The sequence below is a fragment of the Nerophis lumbriciformis genome, linkage group LG23 (assembly GCF_033978685.3).
Source record: "Nerophis lumbriciformis linkage group LG23, RoL_Nlum_v2.1, whole genome shotgun sequence".
Classification (NCBI taxonomy): Eukaryota; Metazoa; Chordata; class Actinopteri; order Syngnathiformes; family Syngnathidae; genus Nerophis; species Nerophis lumbriciformis.
This window is the reverse complement of record NC_084570.2, coordinates 15,855,001-15,877,775: the sequence shown is the minus strand read 5'-3', so window position 1 is coordinate 15,877,775 and position 22,775 is coordinate 15,855,001.

The window sequence follows — 22,775 nt, the reverse complement described above, 5'->3', positions numbered from 1 at the left end:
ATCTCATGTACAAAATAAACAACATAAAGTAGCAAGAAACTTGTCACTAATGAATAAAGCTAAACATGTTCAAGACCAAAAATCACTTCATATTCTTAACTGCTCGCGAGTGTTGCCATATCTGAGTTATTGTGCAGAAATATGGGGAAACAACTACAAATGTGCGCTTTATTCACTAACAGTGTTTCAAAAAACATCAATTAGAATAATACATAATGTTGGATATAGAGAACATACAAACCCTTTATTTATTTAATCACAAATACTGAAATTCAGTGATTTGGTGCATTTGCAAACAGCTAAAATTATGCACAAAGCAAACTATAACCTGCTACCCAAGAATGTACAACAATTATTTTCAACAGAAGAGGAGAAATATAACCTTAGAGAAAATTCTAATTTAAAACATTTGTATGCTCGTACAACACTTAAAACCTTTATCATATCAGTATGTGGAATTAAATGATGGAATGTATTAACCAAAAAAATCAAACAAAGCACCAATACGATTCAGTTTAAGAGACTGTTCAAACTACAAGTGTTCACAAAGTACACAGAACAATATTTATGATGAACATTTAGGAACCTTTCTTTTGAGATAAAGATTATTTATGTATTTATCATTTGTTTACTCACTATGGTATATTTATTCATTATTTATTTATTCGCTGTTCTGTTACAGAGAACAAGGAAATGTGATAAACTTGCTATGGCACGAAATGGGGTAGGATTAAATAAGCTCAGCTTCTTCCTACTCCTTTTCGGACGTGCCCTAATGAAACAACTGGACATATGTGATGCATTACATTGTGTCATATGCATGTTCCAAATAAACTGACACTGAACTGAACTGAACTCTGGCTCCTTGTTAAAGACTGCAGCCTTTCTTCTTTGACACTGACTCAGAGCTCACGCGGCAACTATCGACATAGGAAAATGTGTCTTTAAAATACTGAGAGAAGCTAGTTTTGCTATAACTATTGCGTGTTGTTATCGAAGTATAATTATTTTCTACAACCCTACCAGCCGCAAAGCCTTTGTTGAGTGTTTAAACGTATCAACACATTGGCAGCATTTGTAAGGTTTTAATGGTCTATTAAAGGCCTACTGAAATGCGATTTTCTTATTGAAACGGGGATAGCAGGTCCATTCTATGTGTCATACTTGATCATTTCGCGATATTGCCATATTTTTGCTGAAAGGATTTAGTAGAGAACATGGATGATAAAGTTCTCAACTTTTGGTCGCTGATAAAAAAGCCTTGCCTGTACCGGAAGTAGCAGACGAGTAGCGTGACGTCACAGGTTGTGGAGCTCCTCACATCTGCACATGGTTTACAATCATGGCCACCAGCAGCGAGAGCGATTCGGACCGAGAAAGTGACGATTTCCCCATTAATTTGAGCGAGGATGAAAGATTTGTGGATGAGGAAAGTGAGAGTGAAGGACTAGAGGGCAGTGGGAGCGATTCAGATAGGGAAGATGCTGTGAGAGGCGGGTGGGACCTGATATTCAGCTGGGAAGGACTAAAACAGTAAATAAACACAAGACATATATATACTCTATTAGCCACAACACAACCAGGCTTATATTTAATATGCCACAAATTAATCCCGCATAACAAACACCTCCCCCCTCCCGTCCATATAACCCGCCAATACAACTCAAACACCTGCACAACACACTCAATCCCACAGCCCAAAGTACCGTTCACCTCCCCAAAGTTCATACAGCACATATATTTCCCCAAAGTTCCCAAAGTTACATGCACATAGCGGCACGCAAGTACGGGCAAGTGATCAAATGTTTGGAACCCGCAGCTTCATGCGTACTCACGGTACAGCGTCTGCGTATCCAACTCAAATTCCTCTCTGTTGTCCCAGTTCTCCACAGGCCAATGGTAAAGCTTGACTGTCATCTTCCGGGAATGTAAACAATGAAACACCGGCTGTGTTTGTGTTGCTGCAGCCGCCCGCAATACACCGCTTCCCACCTACAGCTTTCTTCTTTGCTGTCTCCATTGTTCATTGAACAAATTGCAAAAGATTCACCAACACAGATGTCCAGAATACTGTGGAATTTTGCGATGAAAACAGACGACTTAGTAGCTGGCCACCATGCTGTCCCAAAATGTCCTCTACAATCCGTGACGTCACACGCAGGCGTCATCATACCGAAACGTTTTCAGCAGGATATTTCGGCGCAAAATTTAAAATTGCACTTTAGTAAGCTAACCCGGCCGTATTGGCATGTGTTGCAATGTTAAGATTTCATCATTGATATATAAACTATCAGACTGCGTGGTCGGTAGTAGTGGGTTTCAGTAGACCTTTAAGTACATCTTCTTAAGCAATTCTAAAGGTCACAAGATCAGAGCGACTGCCTTCGGTAATCGTAAAATGCTTACATGTGCACATTAGCAGGCAGGCAGCAAATATCCTGGGACATTCAAGCAGCGTAACTAAACAGGGCAAACGTGACAGGAGAACTCTCCAGGGGAAGGAGAATTAAACTTTTAGCCTCTGACATATTCGCACAGACAAAACAAGTGACAAACAAGCTTGCCAACATTCATGCCACCTGACAGATGCTCTATTTAAATAGCAATGCAGCAAAGTGAGAGTACACCTGTCATGATATGCCAAAATGAAACCTATGATTTATTTAGATACCTAACACGGGTCCTTGGTGCTGTCTCTGACTTCCTGCCCATATAAAGGATCGTTGCTCTTTTTGCTACAGTGCTAACCAACTGCAAAGGTGTCTCACATTTTGATTAAAGGCCTCATAGTGACCAGATGATTTCACAAACAACTTCTTTATATGGAGTTTTTTTTCTCCTAAAAAAACGCATCTGGCGGTCATTTCCTAGAATGTTAATTTGTTTTTGAGTAACTGATATTTTGATTGATTGAGACTTTTATTAGTAGGTTGCACAGTGAAGTACATATTCCGTACAATTGACCACTAAATGGTAACACCCGAATACGTTTTTCAACTTGTTTAAGTCGGGGTCCACTTAAATTGATTCATGATACAGATATATACTATCATCAAAATACAGTCATCACACAAGATAATCATCAGGGTGTATACATTGAATTATTTACTTTATTTACAATTTGGGGGGTTAGGTTTGGTTGTTATCATCAGTCATCAACAATTGAGAACAGAGAAATGGATATTGAAACAGTGTAGGTCTGACTTGGTAGGATATGTACAGCAAGTAGTGGACATAGAGAGAGAGAGAGAGATCAGAAGGCATAGAAAAATATCTGCATTTGATTATTTACATTTGATTATTAACAATCCGGGGAGGGTGTTATTTTAGGGTTGAAGTTGCCTGGAGGTGTACTTTTATTGCGGTTTTGAAGGAGGATAGAGATGCCCTTTCTTTTATACCTGTTGGGAGCGCATTCCACATTGATGTGGCATGGAAAGAGAATGAGTTAAGACCTTTGTTAGATCGGAATCTGGGTTTAACGTGGTTAATGGAGCTCCCCCTGGTGTTGTGGTTATGGCGGTCATTTACGTTAAGGAAGTAGTTTGACATGTACTTCGGTGTCAGGGAGGTGTAGCGGATTTTATAGACTAGGCTCAGCGCAAGTTGTTTTACTCTGTCCTCCACCCTGAGCCAGCCCACTTTGGAGAAGTGGGTAGGAATGAGGTGTGATCTGGGGTGGAGGTCTAGAAGTAATCTGACTAGCTTGTTCTGGGATGTTTGGAGTCTAGATTTGAGGGTTTTGGAGGTGCTAGGGTACCAGGAGGTGCATGCGTAATCGAAAAAGGGTTGAACGAGAGTTCCCGCTAGAATGCTCATGGTGCTTTTGTTGACCAGAGAGGAGATTCTATAGAGAAATCTCGTTCGTTGGTTGACCTTTTTGACTACCTTGGTTGCCATTTTATCACAGGAAAGATTAGCCTATAGAATGGAACCTAGGTAGGTGACCTCATCTTTCCTGGTGATAACAATGTCACCCACTTTTATAGTGAAGTCACTGACTTTCTTAAGGTTGAGTGGGACCCAAACAGGATGGATTCTGTTTTACCCAAGTGTATGGATAGCTTGTTGTCAGCGAGCCAGGTGCTCGCTGACGAACTAATCAAACTTGTAATGCCACCTTTCCATTTCCAGGCTTGATATGAGTGCCGTCATATACAGATCTGAGGCCTCTTGTATTGAGCGTTGCGCGACTTTCAGAAAACACAAATGCAAGAAAAAATTCAGACGTATTCAAGTGTGCACAAATCCAAGGACATTTCTTTGACTATGTTTACACTCAGATGCACAATCATCTACACTTATAGAAGAACACAAATGATTGGAGAAAATCTTCACACAGGTGCGCAATCATCTACACTTATAGACAACTTTTCTGCCTTGGCTCTTGGTGAGGGCGGTCGCATTTTTTTCTCCTCCCGCCCTCTCCCTGCTTGCTCTCTTTGTCTTGTCATGTCAACACTTTTTTTGAAGCCTCTTTCTCTGCGCTGTCCTCCAAATCTAAACATCAAACATGGAATTGATTAGCTGGACTCTCGACTCAATTGACAACATCTTTTCGACGAGGAAAAGAGGTTCTGGGGAGCCTGGCTGCCCTGGCGGAACCAGAGTACGTTGCATTTTGTGGAATAGAGGAAGAATAATTGGGAATCTGTTTGCGCTTCCGGCGGCGGGACTCCTCAGGCCCCCTCTGGACGATGCCTATCGTCTCCTTTCTGCCCACGCGGGGTGGGGCCTCTTGCTGGCTCGGGGGCTGTCCCTGGCCAAACCTGCCTACACCGAGTGTCGCACTTGTGTTTTGGATAGGGGTTTTCCGGGTGGCGGGGGGCCGTGCCCTGGCTCCCACACATATTGGCTGACAAATGGACATACATGCACACAAATACATACATATAAATCATGCAAACAAACATATACACACATGCATACGCTTCAGCAAACACACCTGTTTACATATTTGCACTCATCCAAATCACCTAACCCTAAACTTGATCTGGTTTTACCATAACACTTTAAAGGGGAACATTATCACCAGACCTATGTAAGCATCAATATATACCTTGATGTTGCAGAAAAAAGACCATATTTTTTTTAACCGATTTCCGAACTCTAAATGGGTGAATTTTGGCGAATTAAATGCCTTTCTATTATTCGCTCTCGGAGCGATGACGTCACAATGTGACGTCACATCGGGAAGCAATCCGCCATTTTCTCAAACACATTACAAACACCTAGTCAAATCAGCTCTGTTATTTTCCGTTTTTTCGACTGTTTTCCGTACCTTGGAGACATCATGCCTCGTCGGTGTGTTGTCGGAGGGTGTAACAACACGAACAGGGACGGATTCAAGTTGCACCAGTGGCCCAAAGATGCGAAAGTGGCAAGAAATTGGACGTTTGTTCCGCACACTTTACTGACGAAAGCTATGCTATGACAGAGATGGCAAGAATGTGTGGATATCCTGCGACACTCAAAGCAGATGCATTTCCAACGATAAAGTCAAAGAAATCTTCCGCCAGACCCCCATTGAATCTGCCGGAGTGTGTGAGCAATTCAGGGACAAAGGCCCTCGGTAGCACGGCAAGCAATGACGGCAGTTTGTTACCGCAGACGAGCGAGCTAAACCCCCTGGATGTCTTGGCTCACACCGTCCCTTATGCCACCGAAGATGATCAAGAGAAGAATATCGACCCTAGCTTCCCTGGCCTGCTGACATGAGGGTATGTCTACAGAATATATTAATTGATGAAAATTGGGCTGTCTGCACTCTCAAAGTGCATGTTGTTGCCAAATGTGTTTCATATGCTGTAAACCTAGTTCATAGTTGTTAGTTTCCTTTAATGCCAAACAAACACATACCAATCGTTGGTTAGAAGGCGATTGCCGAATTCGTCCTCGCTTTCTCCCGTGTCGCTGGCTGTCGTGTCGTTTTCGTCGGATTCGCTTGCATACGGTTCAAACCGATATGGCTCAATAGCTTCAGTTTCTTCTTCAATTTCGTTTTCGCTACCTGCCTCCACACTACAACCATCCGTTTCAATACATGCGTAATCTGTTGAATCGCTTAAGCCGCTGAAATCCGAGTCTGAATCCGAGCTAATGTCGCCATAGCTTGCTGTTCTATGCGCCATGTTTGTTTGTGTTGGCATCACTATGTGACGTCACAGGAAAATGAACGGGCGTATATAACGATGGTTAAAATCAGGCACTTTAAAGCTTTTTTTAGGGATATTGCGTGATGGGTAAAATTTTGAAAAAAACTTTGAAAATTAAAATAAGTCACTGGGAACTGATTTTTAATAGTTTTAACCCTTCTGAAATTGTGATAATGTTCCCCTTTAAGATGAGTCACTTTTCCTCGCTCATCCATGCGGACTGGACACTGGCCGAGAGTTAGTGGGCGGCCGAGGGTGGAGTCGGCTCTCTTGGTTGCTTTGTTGGGTCTGCTCCTGTCTCTTTCCTTGCTCCCCCCACCCCAGCAGACGATGGCGTGGAACACCGCAGAGGCCACCACAGTGTGTATATTTTGTTTTTGTTTTTACTATTGTAGCTGTATGTACAAATAGCTGGTTGCATCAGCTATGCTCTTTTAATGTCTTTAATGTCCTTTCTCTTGTTTGATGTTTTCCTCTTACATAAATGCTTATGTGTGCTATGGCTGTGAGTTTTTTTCCCCTCCATTGGCCTCAATCTGGACCCCTTCTCCAGGGGTCCAAACTGCATTTTTTTTTCTCACACCCCCAGCGTTTACCTGTTCCTCATCTTTTTTGTAAGGGCCGCTGGAAGTTTGCAGACCCGTCATCGATCCTGTTCTGTCTCCCTGTAATGTTTGTCTGATTTTGAATTGGATTGTGCTGAAAAATATTAATTTCCCCTCGGGCATTAATAAAGTATTTCTGATTCTGGTTCTGATTCTACTTATGTTGACCTGGAGGTCAGGCAAAATGACACACAATTCGTATGAAAACATATTCTTGTCAAATTAAATGATCAGAATGAATCTCTGACAAAGCTGCCCAGTATTATCAGGACTCCTCTTCCTCCTATTCAGGAGATCACAAAAAGCCGCTGCCTGACCAGGGCTCAGAAAATCTGCAGAGACTACTCCCACCCACACCAAGGACTGTTTTTACTGCTGGACTCTAGAAATAAGTTCTGCAGCCTCCGTAGCAGAACCTCCAGGTTTTGTAACAGCTTCTTCCCTCAGGCCGTAAGACTCTTGAACGCATCATAATGATGCCCTCAATTCCCCCCACAAACGGATTAACTTGCTGGAATATAAAGACCATATAACATACATCCATAAACGTGGATGCATATGCAAAAGTGCAATATATTTATCTGTACAGTAATCTATTTGTTTATATCTGCACCTTATTGCTCTTCTATCCTGCACTACCATTAACTAATGCAACACAATTTTGTTCTTATCAGTACTGTAAAGTTCAAATTTGAATGACAATAAAAAGGAAGTCTAAGTCTAAGTCTATTATGACTTCTCAACTTGCCCCGTTTAAGGGGTAAATCGAATCCAGTCAGTGGGTAAATTAAGCCATCGAGGTGTAAACTGATCACCTGTGTTTTAACAAAGTGTTTTAAAACTGTTTTAACAGTTGAGAGAACAAACCACCAGTTATGGTTTTCAAAACCTTTTAACACTCTTCAATATTCCAACTGTCAAGGTCGCAAGGGAATATGAACCGTTGCCTCCTTTTTGCACATCCTCCGGCCTTTTAAGGTCAAAGTAACTTCCTCGGCGCATCACTCGGTGGGAAAGAAGCTTCACACTTTACCTTCAATACAAAGGCGAGTTTCTTACTGCCAGTTATGCTTCTCTAAATCTTCTGAGAAACCCTGGTACTCACTGCATCAACCAAGCCAATGTAACGGGGGCTCCTGCATTTAGATGCAAATCTTACAATGGCAAAGTCACCAACTACCAGATCTGAGGCATCTGGTTCACTCCTTTCATCGCTAGAGCCCTTATGCTCAGAAGTGTCATAAAATGAGATAGCAACTTCATTCTCTTCAGAGCTGCTTTCCACAGCAATGTACTTCTGGGTTTGCTTCCTCTTCAGCTTTCCTTGATATTTGATGTTTCATTCTGTTTTGTCTTTTTGTCTATTATTCTTCTCTTCATGGACATGTTCGATTGCCTGCTTTTCAGGTGTATCAGTCAGGATTCTTGTCCTCACATGCGTTCGGTTTGTTTACTGGCCTGCTGATGTCTGAGTAAGGATAGAATCTCAGTTGGAGGCACAAATGATCCAACGTGGTTGGGGTGTGAATCCGTGTCACTTGCTGAAGCACATGCATTTGCAGGGCCTGGTGAAGGTAGCACTAGTGTACCGTGAGATATTGTTTGGTATGCCATGGGAGATTATGTAATTTCACCTAATTGGGTTAAAAATATTTTTTGCAAACCAGTAATTATAATCCGCAAATGTGCCGTTGTTAAGTGTCTGTGCTGTCTGGAGCTCGGCAGAGTAACCGTGTAATACTCTTCCATATCAGTAGGAGGCAGCAGGTAGCTAATTGCTTTGTAGATGTCTGGAACGACGACGATGGTTTGCAGGTAAAAAGGTATCTAACGCTTAAACCACAAATAAACAAAAGGCAAGTGCCGCTAAGAAAAGGCATTGAAGCTCAGGGATGGCTATGCAAAACGAAGCTCAAACTGAACTGGCTGCAAAGTGAACAAAAACAGAATAGACAACAGCAAAGACTTACAGCGTGTGGAGCAGACGGCGTCAACAAAGTACATCCGTACATGCTGTCGGAGGCAGATATTTACATATATCCGTATTTAAGTGTTACTTCTTTAATTTCATAATCAAAATACAAAACAGCTAGTGTTTTTCTTCCAATTGTGGTCTTTTGGTTGTCTGCAAATACTGTGTGCTAACCTTGGGTATGGAATGTAAGAAAGAGAGATACTCCTTCTTCTTATCTATTCTTCTGTCCAGATGCGGAGGACAATGGGCATGTGTTTGGGCTGGAAAGACAAGACAACGAGGGTGGGAGGGAGAGAGACTTTATAGAAGAGAAGGTTTCCATATTTTCCATCTTAGCTGCGCGATTGAATGTTCTATGCTGGACTGGTCTCATGATATTTACAAAGCTTTGCAAATATATTACAAAATACCTATTCTGTCTCTGGTGGTTCTTTTACTCAGCTTTAAGTGCCGTAAAGAGCTTGGGAGCGACGACCTGAAACTTGAATTCCCTGGGAGGAACAACTGGTTCAAACGCAACAATTTGGGGGCTCGTCCGGAGCAAGACAAGAACTAAAACACTACACACAGGAAAACACCAACAAACTCAAAATAAGTCACGGCGTGATGTGACAGGTCGTGACAGTACACTTACTTTGAGACAAGAGCTATATTGATGCATCGTTGTTTATGGTTTGAATTCATATCCAACAATTGCGAGAACAACTTTTTATTGTCAATATCGGCTGCTGAGTTTAATTTTTTAATGTTTTCTGCTAATGGTGTGCCTCGGGATTTTTTTCAATGAAAAAAATGTGCCTTGGATCAGAAAAGGTTGGAAAAACACCGGCTCAGCAGACAGAGAGGTTAAAACGGGGGTCAGCAACCCGCAGCTCTGGAGCCGCATGCAGCTCTTGAGTGTCACCCTAGTGCAGTGGTTCTCAAACTTTTTTTGTCATCCCCCACTCTGGACAAGGGGGAGTTTTCAAGCCCCACCTGACCCCATCGTCCCAACAGAGCGCTAATGCCAAGCTTTAACATTTTCAAATTTATTGAACATCAAGTTGTATACATTCAAACTCAATAACATAAAATAACATTAAGTTCAATAATAAATAAAATAACTGTGCAGCTGTGGTATAACTTGCATCAAGTTCAATAATAAATAAAATAACTTCCATCAAGTTCAATAATAAATAAAACAAAAGTGTTATAACTTGCATCAAGTTCAATAATAAATCAAAAAAAGTGTTATAACTTGCATCACGTTCAATAATAAATCAAAAAAAGTGTTATAACTAGCATCACGTTCAATAATAAATCAAATAAAAGTGTTATAACTTGCATCAAGTTCAATAATAAATCAAAAAAAGTGTTATAACTTGCATCAAGTTCAATAATAAATCAAAAAAGTGTTATAACTTGCATCAAGTTCAATAATAAATCAAAAAGTGTTATAACTTGCATCACGTTCAATAATAAATCAAATAACTTGCATCAAGTTCAATAATAAATAAAAAAAAAGTGTTATAACTTGCATCAAGTTCAATAATAAATAAAACAAAAGTGTTATAACTTTCATCAAGTTCAATAATAAAAAAAAAGTGTTATAACTTGCATCAAGTTCAATAATAAATCAAATAAAAGTGTTATAACTTGCATCAAGTTCAATAATAAATCAAATAACTTGCATCAAGTTCAATAATAAATCAAAAAAAGTGTTATAACTTGCATCAAGTTCAATAATAAATAAAACAAAAGTGTTATAACTTGCATCAAGTTCAATAATAAATCAAATAACTTGCATCAAGTTCAATAATAAATACAATAAAAGTGCCACTTAGCAATCTTTGCAAAAAAAAAGGAGGAGCTATGCATTTGGCAAGACAGGGCAAGTGACAGCACTTTGCCCCAGGAGAGCCACCTTGCTTCACTGTGAAACAGCACGGCTGTATGATCAGCTCCCATTTCCTCACACAGTGCAGAGAACAGTCGCACTTTCAGTGGTCGTGTTTTGATCAAATTTACCGCGCTCACAACATCTGTTAAAACCTCATTGAGTTCGGGGCTGAGCTGCCTTGACGCGAGTGCTTCCCGGTGAATGACACAGTGTGTGCCCGTCAGATTTTTGTTTCTCTGCAGGCGCTGGCTCTGGCTCAACGACCTTTGAGGTGCGAGTCACAAATGTATATATTTGTGTAATTGTGATCCACACATTAGCCTGCTACCCATCCGCGCGAAAGTTTGTTCCGCATAGCCCCGCCCCCATTAGTTACTGTTGCTATGTCTGTCAAACTTTCGCTCCTACCGAGAAATATAAAGCCTACAGTAAAAATAAGTACCGGTGATTTCCATTTATTTATATAGCGGATTTCATAGACAGAATCACAAAGTGATTTACAGTGTGTATAGAAAATGAAAGCATAGTAAAAAAAATAATCTAAGAATATAATAATAATAAAAAAAAAATGTAAAGTGAAATTTCCTCCCGTTCCTCGCGCCCCACCTGTCATGTCTCTATTCCCCACCAGTGGGGCGCGCCCCACACTTTGAGAAACGCTGCCCTAGTGGCTCCCTGGAGTATTTTTAAAATAGGATTGAAAATAGAAAAAGATGGGGGAAATAATGTTGTTGTTTTAGTATGTTGTTTGTTTGAGGACAAACACGACACAAAACTTCCCAATTGTTAGAAAGCCCACTGTTTAATATGTGTGTATGCTTCACTGATGAGAGTAATTGGTCAACATCGTTTTGTCCTACTAATTTCGGCGGTTCTTGAACTCACCATAGTGTGGACTGTGATGCAACAGTTTGTTTACATGTAAAATCTTCCACTCCTTCTTTGTCTCATTTTGTCCACCAAAAGTTTCATGCTGTGCGTGAATGCACAAAAGTGAGCTTTGTTGATGTTATTGACTTGTTGGAGTGCCAATCAGGAATATTTGGTCAGTGCATGACTGCAAGCTAATCAATGCTAACATACTATTTAGGCTAGCTGTATGTACATATTGCATCATTATGCCTCATTTGTAGGTATATTTGAGCTCATTTATTTTCCTTTACTTTTATCCTCTTTGTATATAATTTAGTTTTGCATGTCTCATGACACATTATCTGTATGTAATATTGGCTGCATTTCTGATAGTTGTTTGTGTGCCATGTTGTTCCAGACCACAGCAAACATTACCTAGCTTGCCAAAGATTGTAATAAATCTATTAAAAGAAGACAGCCTGCCGTTTCCTTTAACTTGGACACACACATCTATACATTTGGCCATTCTAAGCCAAGAATTTCCAGGAGTTATCTCACCTTCTGAGTAGCCTCTGATTTATTAATGGTTTCTGATCTTGTAAAAATGTGTAGAATAGATATTACATTTCAACATTTCTGTCAACAAAGATTTGCTTCAGCCTGCGACACATAGTCATTTTGATAATAGGCTATTATAGCTAATATAGACACTTACGTCATGTGGTGCCTTCATTATAACACCTTTATATACGGCTTTTCATTTTTTGCGGCTCCAGACAGATTAGTTTTTTGTATTTTTGGTCCAATATGGCTCTTTCAACGTTTTGGATTGCCGACCCCTGGGTTAAAACCATGGTTGCATCACTCGCATTTGCACCCTCTTGCTCCAGGTTGTGCTTGTCTGACACCATGGATGGCTGAAACTCTGTATCAGAGAAGATATCCCTGTTGTAATGGAAAATCTCAGTGTATCTGAATCCAGTGGCAATAGTCCGTGGTGTCGTTGCTGACATACTACTAGCTCCTTCTAAACCTCATCTGAGAATATATGTTTTGCTTCTGCTGTTTCACAATACACTAATGTCTTTACTTTCTTTGTCTCCCTATTTTTCATGCACCTCTTCAATTTTGACCTGCCAATGTCTCTATCTTGTGCCACGTTTCTGATGGACCTTCCACCCTGGACTGGGGTTGTACGGTATACCGGTATTAGTATAGTGCCGCGATAATCATATTCGGTACTATACCGCCTCTAAAAAGTACCGGTCACTGCCGGTCATTTTGGCTTAAAAACTAACAATAAAGGTGAAGTTATGACACTGAAACGCCCTCAGGAAGTGGTGCTTTAAGACATGGCTAGCTAGTTAGCGGCTAAAGTCCATCGGCAGTCGGCAGCTACTTCCATCCATCCATCCATTTTCTACCGCTTCTAAATCACTAATCCTCGCCTCCATGGAGACAAATCAAGTACATTTCTTACAAGTATCATCCCTGCAGGACGAGGAATAGCTAAACATGCTTCACTACACACCGTAGCTCACTAGCGTCACCGCTAATGACGCCGTTCCTGAATGTAAACAAACGCAATGGTGGTTCTACACCTGACATCCACTGTAATGATACCATGGACAGGAGAGTATCTAGTTGATACTACTATGTTTACATCGATATTTTTTAGCATTACAAAATCTTCTTTCGTTTTTTTAACATTTATATTATGTTTATAAACTCAGGAAATATGTCCCTGGACACATGAGGACTTTGAATATGACCAATGTATGATCCTGTAACTACTTGGTATCGGATCAATACCTAAATGTGTGGTATCATCCAAAACTAATGTCAAGCATCCAAACAGAAGAATAAGTGATGATTACATTTTAACAGAAGTGTAGATAGAACATGTTAAAAGAGAAAGTAAGCAGATTTTAACAGTAAATGAACAAGTAGAATAATAATTCATTTTCTACTACTTGTCCTTAATAATTTTAACTAAATAACAGAATGGAAAATGACACAATATGTTACTGCATACGCCAGCAGACTAATTAAGAGCCGTTTTTTGTTTACTTACTACTAAAAGACAAGTTGTCTTGTATGTTCACTATTTTATTTAAAGACAAACTTGCAATAAGAAACATATGTTTAATGTACACTAAGATTTTTTGTTAAAATAAAGCCAATACTGCAATTGTTTGTGCTCCCCTTTATTTAAAAAAGTACCAAAAAGTATCGAAATACAATTTGGTACCAATACCAATACCAACATATTGGTATCAGGACAACACTATCCTGGACATCATTGGCTGCTCTCTCCATCTCTTCCAGGGGTCTTAAGCTCTGACTGTGTTTTCTCTGGTAGGTTCTCCAAATACCATTTTACCTACTCAATGGCCTAGTGGTTAGAGTGTCCGCCCTGAGATCGGTAGGTTGTGAGTTCAAACCCTGGCTCAGTCATACCAAAGACTATACAAATGGGACCCATTACCTCCCTGCTTGGCACTCAGCATCAAGGGTTGGAATTGGGTGTTAAATCACCAAAAATGATTCCCGGGCGTGGCCACCGCTGCTGCCCACTGCTCCCCTCACCTCCCAGGGGGTGAACAAGGGGATGGGTCGAATGCAGAGGACACATTTCACCACACCTAGTGTGTGTGTGACAATCATTGGTACTTTAACTTTAACTTTATATACCAGATACTTAACTGAATTTCAGTGCTTTATTAATTCACTCATATAATTTAGGCTACGCTTTGGTGAAGTGATTCACATGATTATATACATTAGCAAATGACTAACATGTATAACATATAATTTTAGAACAGGATACATTTGATGTGGCATAACAGTCATTTCACCTGATGTGCAGAGATTTTACTTTAACAAGCAAAAAACTTTCTTTTTTTTTTTTGTGAAAAAAGATACTTATCTATTCTGCCATAATCTCCTCTTCATCACAGCAAGATGGAAATGATAAATGCTTCCTGAATGTATATTCCAATGACAATTAATGTGCACAGTTACCGAGATACAAACTTACCCACTGACTCATCTTACTCAGAATCAGAATAGTTTTATTGCCATTGTTTGAGAACGAGTTCACAAAATAGGTATTTTTCTTGGTGCAATCGTGCAACATAAAACACATATAACACAGACTAGGTAATAAAATGAGCTGTAACTGAGCTATCAGATCTTGATTACTGCACTCGCCCCTCTAATATATTCCGCTCCTTTTTAAAAAATGTTGCTTTCTACCTCTTTTTCTCCTTTCTTTTATAATCCAATTATTTGTTCTATTTACGTATTGTTGCATTTGAAATGAAAGAAGAACTAATAGAGGTAAACATTATCCATTATCATTGTTATTATTACTATTGGTACTAATGCATTATTATTATTGTTTCAATTGTAGTCAATACTGTGTTACTATCAACTTTTTAAATTTTTTTTATAAATACTGCTATTATATTTGTGCATGTTGTATGTTTTGTTTTGTTGTCTCTGTCTTGTCCGCCTCTTGTATCCATAATTCCACCACTATCTTCTTTTTGTTTCTACTTTTTTCCAAGATGGAAATCTATTTTGTGTTTCTGGTGTTTCCCTCTTGTTTTCGTGTGTTGTTTTTTTTTTGTTTTTTTTGTGCCTTTTGGCTCGGGACCCTTTGGGACTGTGCGACAAGGAGTGGCACTTCCAGGATAATCTTACTCATCTCCATACTTGCCAACCTTGAGACCTCCGATTTTGGGAGGTGGGGGGAGGGGGGTGAGGGGCGAGGTCGTGGGTGGGTATATATACATTATATATATATATATATATATATATATATATATATATATATATATATATATATATATATATATATATATATAAGAAATACTTGACTTTCAGTGAATTCTAGCTCTATATATATATATATATTTATTTTATTATATGTATATATAAATAAAATAAATACTTGAATTTCAGTGTTCATTTATTTACACATATACACACACATAACACTCATCTACTCATTGTTGAGATAAGGGTTGAATTGTCCATCCTTGTTCTATTCTCTGTCACAATTTTTCTATCCATGCTGAACACCCTCTCTGATGATGCATTGCTGTGTGGCACGCACAAAAGTGCTTTCATCAAATGCACTAGAGTCTGGAATCTTCCATCTCTCCCTAGCATGGCCCAAAACCGGTCAATCTTTGCTTCCTGAGGAAGATCTTCACTGCCAAGCACTTGGTAGTCCACTACTTTTTCCGGAGGCTATCCAGGTCCAATCGCAGCTGCGGCTTAGAACTTACAAGCGTATTTCTTCAATTTACTCGTTGTATCTTCCTCGTTCTTCTGCTTCGTCTCCTTGTTGTGTGCGCAGTTGTGCACTGCACTCTCTAAAAGCCCTAGATGTTATTGTCACATATGCATGTACAGTAGATGGCAGTATTGTCCTGTTTAAGAGTGTCACAACATTGCTGTTTACGGCAGACAAACAGCTTTACGGTAGACGAAAACGTGACTGCTGTTGTTGTGTGTTGTAACCGCGCTGGGAGGACGTTAATGAAACTGCCTAACAATAAACCCACATAAGAAACCAAGAACTCGCCCTCGATCATTGTACAGTTATAATGTGATTGGGCAGGCACGCTGTTTTTATTGTGGGAATGTGGACGTGAATGCAGGCTGTCCTCATTCAGGTCCGCATGGAGCTGGAGGGGGCGTGGCCTCCAGCTCCGCCTGAATTTCCGGAGATTTTCGGTAGAAAATTTGTCCCGGGAGGTTTTCGGGAGAGGCGCTGAATTTCGGGAGTCTCCCGGAAAATCCGGGAGGGTTGGCAAGTATGCTCATTTTACCATATGAAATGTAACTTACTTAACCGAGTATTGTTTATTTATTTTTATTGTGATTACTTATGGAGTTTATTGTGAATAAATTGAGAACAGGAAGTGAACAAAAGTTTTAGCAACTGTTATGTAAAGGAAAATGGGTAGGATTAAATAAGCTCTGCTTTCTTCCTACTCTTTTTCGAACATGTTGAATAGAAACTGGAAATTGTGATGTGTCATGTTGTATGCATGCATGTTCCAAATAAACTCAAAATTAAATTTTTGTGACTTCTGCTGTGCTTTTTTGTGAACTTCTGGATCTGCCTCCCGGTAGCCTTTTGGCCGTGGGGACCAGCTGCTGGGTCTCTGCCACAACGGAGTCCGGATTAAGAGACAGGGCTGGGCGCTGGGACGGACGGCTGCCTCGGTCTCCTTGGACGCATTCTCGCTCATCCATGCGGACTGGACACTGGCCGAGAGTTGGTGGGCGGCCGAGAGTGGAGTCGACTCTCTTGGTTGCTTTGTTGGGTCTGCTCCTGTCCCTGGCCATGCTTCCCCCACCCCAGCAGATGATGTCGTGGAACACCGCAGAGGCCACTACAGTGTGTGTGGGTGTTGAAATTATGTTCTAGTTTGGTTGCTTGTTTATGCATGGTGCAATCGTGTGTGTGCAACGTATATTATTGGTTGATTATTTTTTGTTGTTTTACTTTGGTGACTGTGTGTAGAAGTGACACTGCTGGAGTGGCAGCTGGTTGCATCAGCTCAGCTCTTTTAATGTCTTTAATGTCCTTTGATGTGTCCCTCTTACACACGTTTATGTGTGCTATGGCTATGAGTTTTTTTTCTTGCCCTCAGTCTGGACCGCCTCTCCAGGGGCCCAGGCTTAGACTGAATTATTTGTTTTTCTCATTTGCAAAGTACATCTGTACAGCATCTTAATCAACAGTATTAGTTGCCAATGTGGCTGGACAGGACAGGTAAACAAAGAAAAAAAAAAAAAAAAATGTTATTATTATTAATAATTATGATATTATATAAATAATTATTAATATTAATACAATTATTATTTTACATTTTACTTGTTAAATTGAGTGGTAAATAACCCTGGCTGGAAAAAGTTAACAACACTCGAATGCTACTTTATGTCATGTTAAAGTTAAAGTTAAAGTACCAATGATTGTCACACACACACTAGGTGTGGCGAGATTATTCTCTGCATTTGACCCATCACCCTTGATCACCCCCTGGGAGGTGAGGGGAGCAGTGGGCAGCAGCGGTGGCCGCGCCCGGGAATCATTTTGGTGATTTAACCCCCAATTCCAACCCTTGATGCTGAGTGCCAAGCAGGGAGGTAATGGGTCCCATTTTTATAGTCTTTGGTATGACTCGGCCGGGATTTGAACTCACAACCTACCGATCTCAGGGTGGACACTCTAACCACTAGGCCACTGAGTAGGTCTGTGTGATCATGTTTTGTTTTAGTCATGTTCGGTTTTGTTTTTGGACTTTTTGTGCACTTTTGTTTGTTTGTCACCATAGCAACCATTAGTTTTCACATGTCACGTCACGCACCTGTTTTACGTTTTGAGTCACACACCTGTTTTCACTAATCATGTCTGTAGTATTTAAGTTCATTGTTTTCAGTTTGTCGTTCTGGCGACATGTGGATTCATACCCCTGTCACACTCTGTTTACCTCTGCGCACTTCATAGTCCATGCCAAGTAAGTTTTTGTTTATTAATGCCACAGTTAGTGTTTTTGTTTCATTGTTCACAGTTTCTGCCTATGTGCAAGTTTTGTTTTCAATAGCCTAGTTTTGTACCTCCGCCATTGTGCGCGCTTTTCGTTTGTTCTTTCTGATATATTAAATAAAATATGTACTCACATTCCCGTCTTGCCCGAGCCAACTTTCCGTTGTCTTCAGGAAAAACAAAACCCAAGGACCAAGTCGTGACACTTTAAAACAAACATCAGTGGTCGCAGAGCTGGGTTAAAAATACAGCTTGTGCTTATAGACTAGTTTTGCCCGCCTGAATTCTCACAATTTTTGAGAACAATTGCATGAGTGGCAGGCGTGGCAGACAGCCGCCGTCACACGGTACTAAATGGAAATGTGAAAATTATATGTCTTTTTGGCATGGCTGGTGAACGCAGATTCATTTGTTGCTTTGACAGATTGTTTTGTCGAAACAGAAACATGACTTTGTTACACCGCGGTAATCACAGTCATCATGGACGCCAGTATGTGTGATGTTTGACAGCGGGAGAGGACACGGGGAAACACTTTGGAGTGATACCCGAAGTACTGATTTTTGTACTCCAGTAAGATAAATACAAGCCAGGCCGCACAATGTGAAATGGGGCGATCGTTGATTTACTGAATGTTCACAATGTGCAATGGAGCGTACGATAAATCATGCCTCCGATCTGCAAATTCCACGCTCTAAAGGCAGTGTCATCGGGTTATTGTCACTTCACCGGTGAGATGGAATTTTACACTTGTTTTAGTGGTGTTTATGTGCATTAAAAAGACAAGTAATTAAAGGAGGATTAGATTAGAAAACAGTGGTCGCGTTCATGCTCGGGTAAAATAAGACAATTTAAGTTATGTGTTTCAGAGCTGGAGGTTAATCACATTATTAATGCATGTTTCCATAGAAACACATACTGTACATGTACATTTCAATTAAGGTCAGGAATAGAAAGTGGCAGGTCAATCATCATTCGATCATCATCGAGGCTTTAGCACTCCACTTTGCAATGCGTGCTTTGATGCATGCGATGGAGCGCGGCCTGGTGTAAAGGTCAGCTAGTAGTCCGGATTTTGTACTGTATGAAGGAATGCTAACTACACATATTGCTAGCACACACGTACGCTTGATGAAATGGTAGTTACCTTTCTGCATGGTAACTATATTATAATTACTAGGGATGTCCGATAATGGCTTGTTGCCGAAATCCGATATTCCGATATTGTCCAACTCTTTAATTACCGATACCGATATTAACCGATACCGATATCAACCGATATATACAGTCGTGGAATTAACACATTATTATGCCTAATTTGGACAACCAGGTATGGTGAAGATAAGGTACTTTAAAAAAATAAAAAATAAAATAAAATAAGATAAATAAATTAAAAACATTTTTTTGAATAAAAAAGAAAGTAAAACAATATAAAAACAGTTACCATATTTTTCGGACTATAAGTCGCAGTTTTTTTCATAGTTTATTGTTTTTTTCCTTCTTTATTATGCATTTTCGGCAGGTGCGACTTATACTCCGGTGCGACTTATACTCCGAAAAATACGGTAGAAACTAGTAATTAATGAAAATGAGTAAAATGAACTGTTAAAGGTTAGTACTATTTGTGGACCAGCAGCACGCACAATCATGTGTGCTTACGGACTGTATCCCTTGCAGACTGTATTGATATATATTGATATATAATGTAGGAAACAGAATATTAATAACAGAAAGAAACAACCCTTTTGTGTGAATGAGTGTGAATGGGGAGGGAGTTTTTTTGGGTTGGTGCACTAATTGTAAGTGTATCTTGTGTTTTTTATGTTGATTTAATAGAAAAAATAAAAAATAAAACAAAACTATACCGATAATAAAAAAACCGACACCGATAATTTCCGATATTACATTTTAACGCATTTATCAACATCTCTAATAATTACCATAGAATATTATAGTGTAGACCTGTAAATGATTGGTTTTAAAGTCAGACATTGTCACACAATCAGTCCCTTCGGTATTTTTACGATGTAATCATCCCACCATTTCACACAAATCCTGCACATTTTGGCCATTCAACGTAATTTTCACCAATCAAATTTGTCTCTGAACGAACGACAATTGTCTAATCGAAACTTAATTTTGTTTGGTCACAGCAGGAACAGCAACAATACCAAGTTTGTATTGCTCAAGTGGTACAATTGGCCTCCTACCGCGTAGCTTAGAGCTACTTACGGTTCCTGTCTACAGTGCTAAGATTTCCGTGATCTTTGGGTCACATGATGGCGATATTTGGGCAAGTTCCCAGAAATGTAGAAAGCCGAGGAAGGTAGTTTGCAGGTAATAATGCATTTAATCCAGAAAAATAAAAGACGAGAGCCGCTAGGATAAGGCACCAAAGCATATGAGAGGCTATGCAAAATGAAACTAAAGCTTACAGGCTACTAAACAACAAAACGGAATGCTGGAGCACAGCAAAGACTTACGCACAGAGGAGTGCGGCAGGAGAAGCGTCCTCATTAATAAACCTTTACAAAGTCCCAACATTTAAGGCGGCAAAAGGCTCCATTTAAGGCTCAATTTCCTGATTCCTAACAGAAAACTGATGCAGGGATTGGTGCTCAGAGACAGGCGTGAAGCAGTTACAGGAAAACACCAACAAAACAGGAAGAGCCACCAAAATAAGAGCGTAGGACAGGAACTAAAAAACTACACACAGAAAACACCAATAATGTCATGAACCGTGGTCTGGATCATGTTTTGTGTTTTCGGTTTGTTTAGGACTCCCTCAGTTCCTGGTTGTGCACCTCCTGAGTTTGTTTAGTCACCATGGTTACGTATTATTTTCACCTGCCTCTGTTATCCGGGAAGCTCACCTGTTTCCAATCAGAGACAATATTTAAGCCTGCCTTTGTCGGTGACTCATCCTGGCTTCTTTGTTTGCTCCATGCAACTGTTACGTTTTGATATTCCTGGTTCTTGTTTCTGTTACCTCTGCTACCTATGAGATTCATGTTTTCCATAGTTTTGCCCAAGTGCTAGTTTTTGTTTCTTACCCAAGTTTGTTCTCCGCCTTGTGCGCGCCTTTTGTTTACACTTTTTGTTACAGTTAAAATAAAAGATCTCCTACCTCACGCTGTCGTCCGGAGTAGTCCGTTCTGTATTTCTGGGAGAACGACCCCGCATAAAGATGCAACCCCCGCGTGACCAATAAACTCAAAATATGGCATGATCTGATGTGACAGATCATGACATAATGCACCCGATGGGTTGCCTGGCCATGTGTCCTCGCAGCCAGCAGAGAAGAGACCGCCACTGCAGCTGGTGAAGCGGGCGACCTCGTGAGAGGCAGCGGCGCACCAGCAGCCCTAAAGGTCCACGCCCAAGTCCTGGGCATTGCTGCTTATGGCACAGAGAACATCCATGAAAAGACCATATTCGTGGTCGATGAGGATGGCCCTCTAGCAGCTGTGAAAGGGTCCTGAGTGTTGTTGCTAATGGCATGGAAAGTGTTGATGAAACAGCAACATTCTTGGCCAACGAAGAGAGGCACCTCTGCAGCAAGCAGAGAGGGTGAACGCCGGACTGGCGCTTGTGCAGCAGGCAAGCTGGGCGTCAAAGAGGCTGCAGGACATGAGGACGCGGAAGCTGCAGGACTTGAGGTGGCAAAGGTTCCAAGACTGAAGGTCACGGAGGCTGCAGAACTGGACGTCACGGAGGCTGCAGGATTGAAGATGGCGGCCGTGCAGGAGGTGGCGGCCTCGTTGGACGTAGAACTGGCGGCAGTGGCCGTGCTTGAGTTGGCGGCCTCGCTGGACATAGAACTGGCGGGGGAAATCGTGCAGGAGGTGGCAGCGACGGCTTTGCAGAAGGTGGCGGTTTTGCTGGAGGAGATCTGGCGGCGGCAGCCGTGCAGGAGGTAATAGTCTTGCTGGACGTAGAACTGAAAGAAGAAGATGTACCTTCCCGCTACCAGCGCTACCCCTCCCTCAGGAAGCGGATACCAGATGCTGTCACCCACTGCCGGAGCAACAGTCCTAGGTGGGAGGAGGGAGGTCTAGAGTGGGGTTCTTGCTGGTCTTGGCAGGGCTTCAGCTTTCGGAAGCTGAAAAATCACTCTGGCCGGAGCTTGAAACTAAGACGGCTGGGGCTGACTGGTTGTTCTAGCCCTTGAAAGAAAATCCATATTGTCTGTACGTGCAAGAGTAGCCGCACGCCCCAGCCCCTTGTGCGCTTGCTGGTGATACGGGTTCAGCTGGCCCTGTTAAACCTGGACTGCACTGTTTCGCAGCACCGAACATGAAAAGGTTGCCTTTTTTTGGTTACCATATTCCACCTCATTTGGAGTGGAGGTGTGCTGCACATGACCTACGAGCAGTACGGGTTTAGTGGGCTGCTCGTACCGACGGTGTGTCGAAGCTACTAGGGCTAATTTCCACCTTTTGTCAACGACGTGCTGACTTGGCACTAGGCCAAAAAGTTTTATTATAGAAAGGATTATTCTCCGGCCCCCATATCTTCAACTCTTCCAGTGAGTCTTGTAATGTCTCCATTTCTCACCAAATATCCTATCAAACTCCTCTTCTGTGTATTCCTCGATGAGTTTCGCAGGAACGCTTGTCTCTCTTGGTGGGGACTTATGTGATGCTGGGGTCACACGGCGGCAATATTTAGTGTGTTCCCAGAAATGCAAAAGGCTAGGAAAGGTATTACAGGTAAAAATTAATTTAATCTAGGAACCAG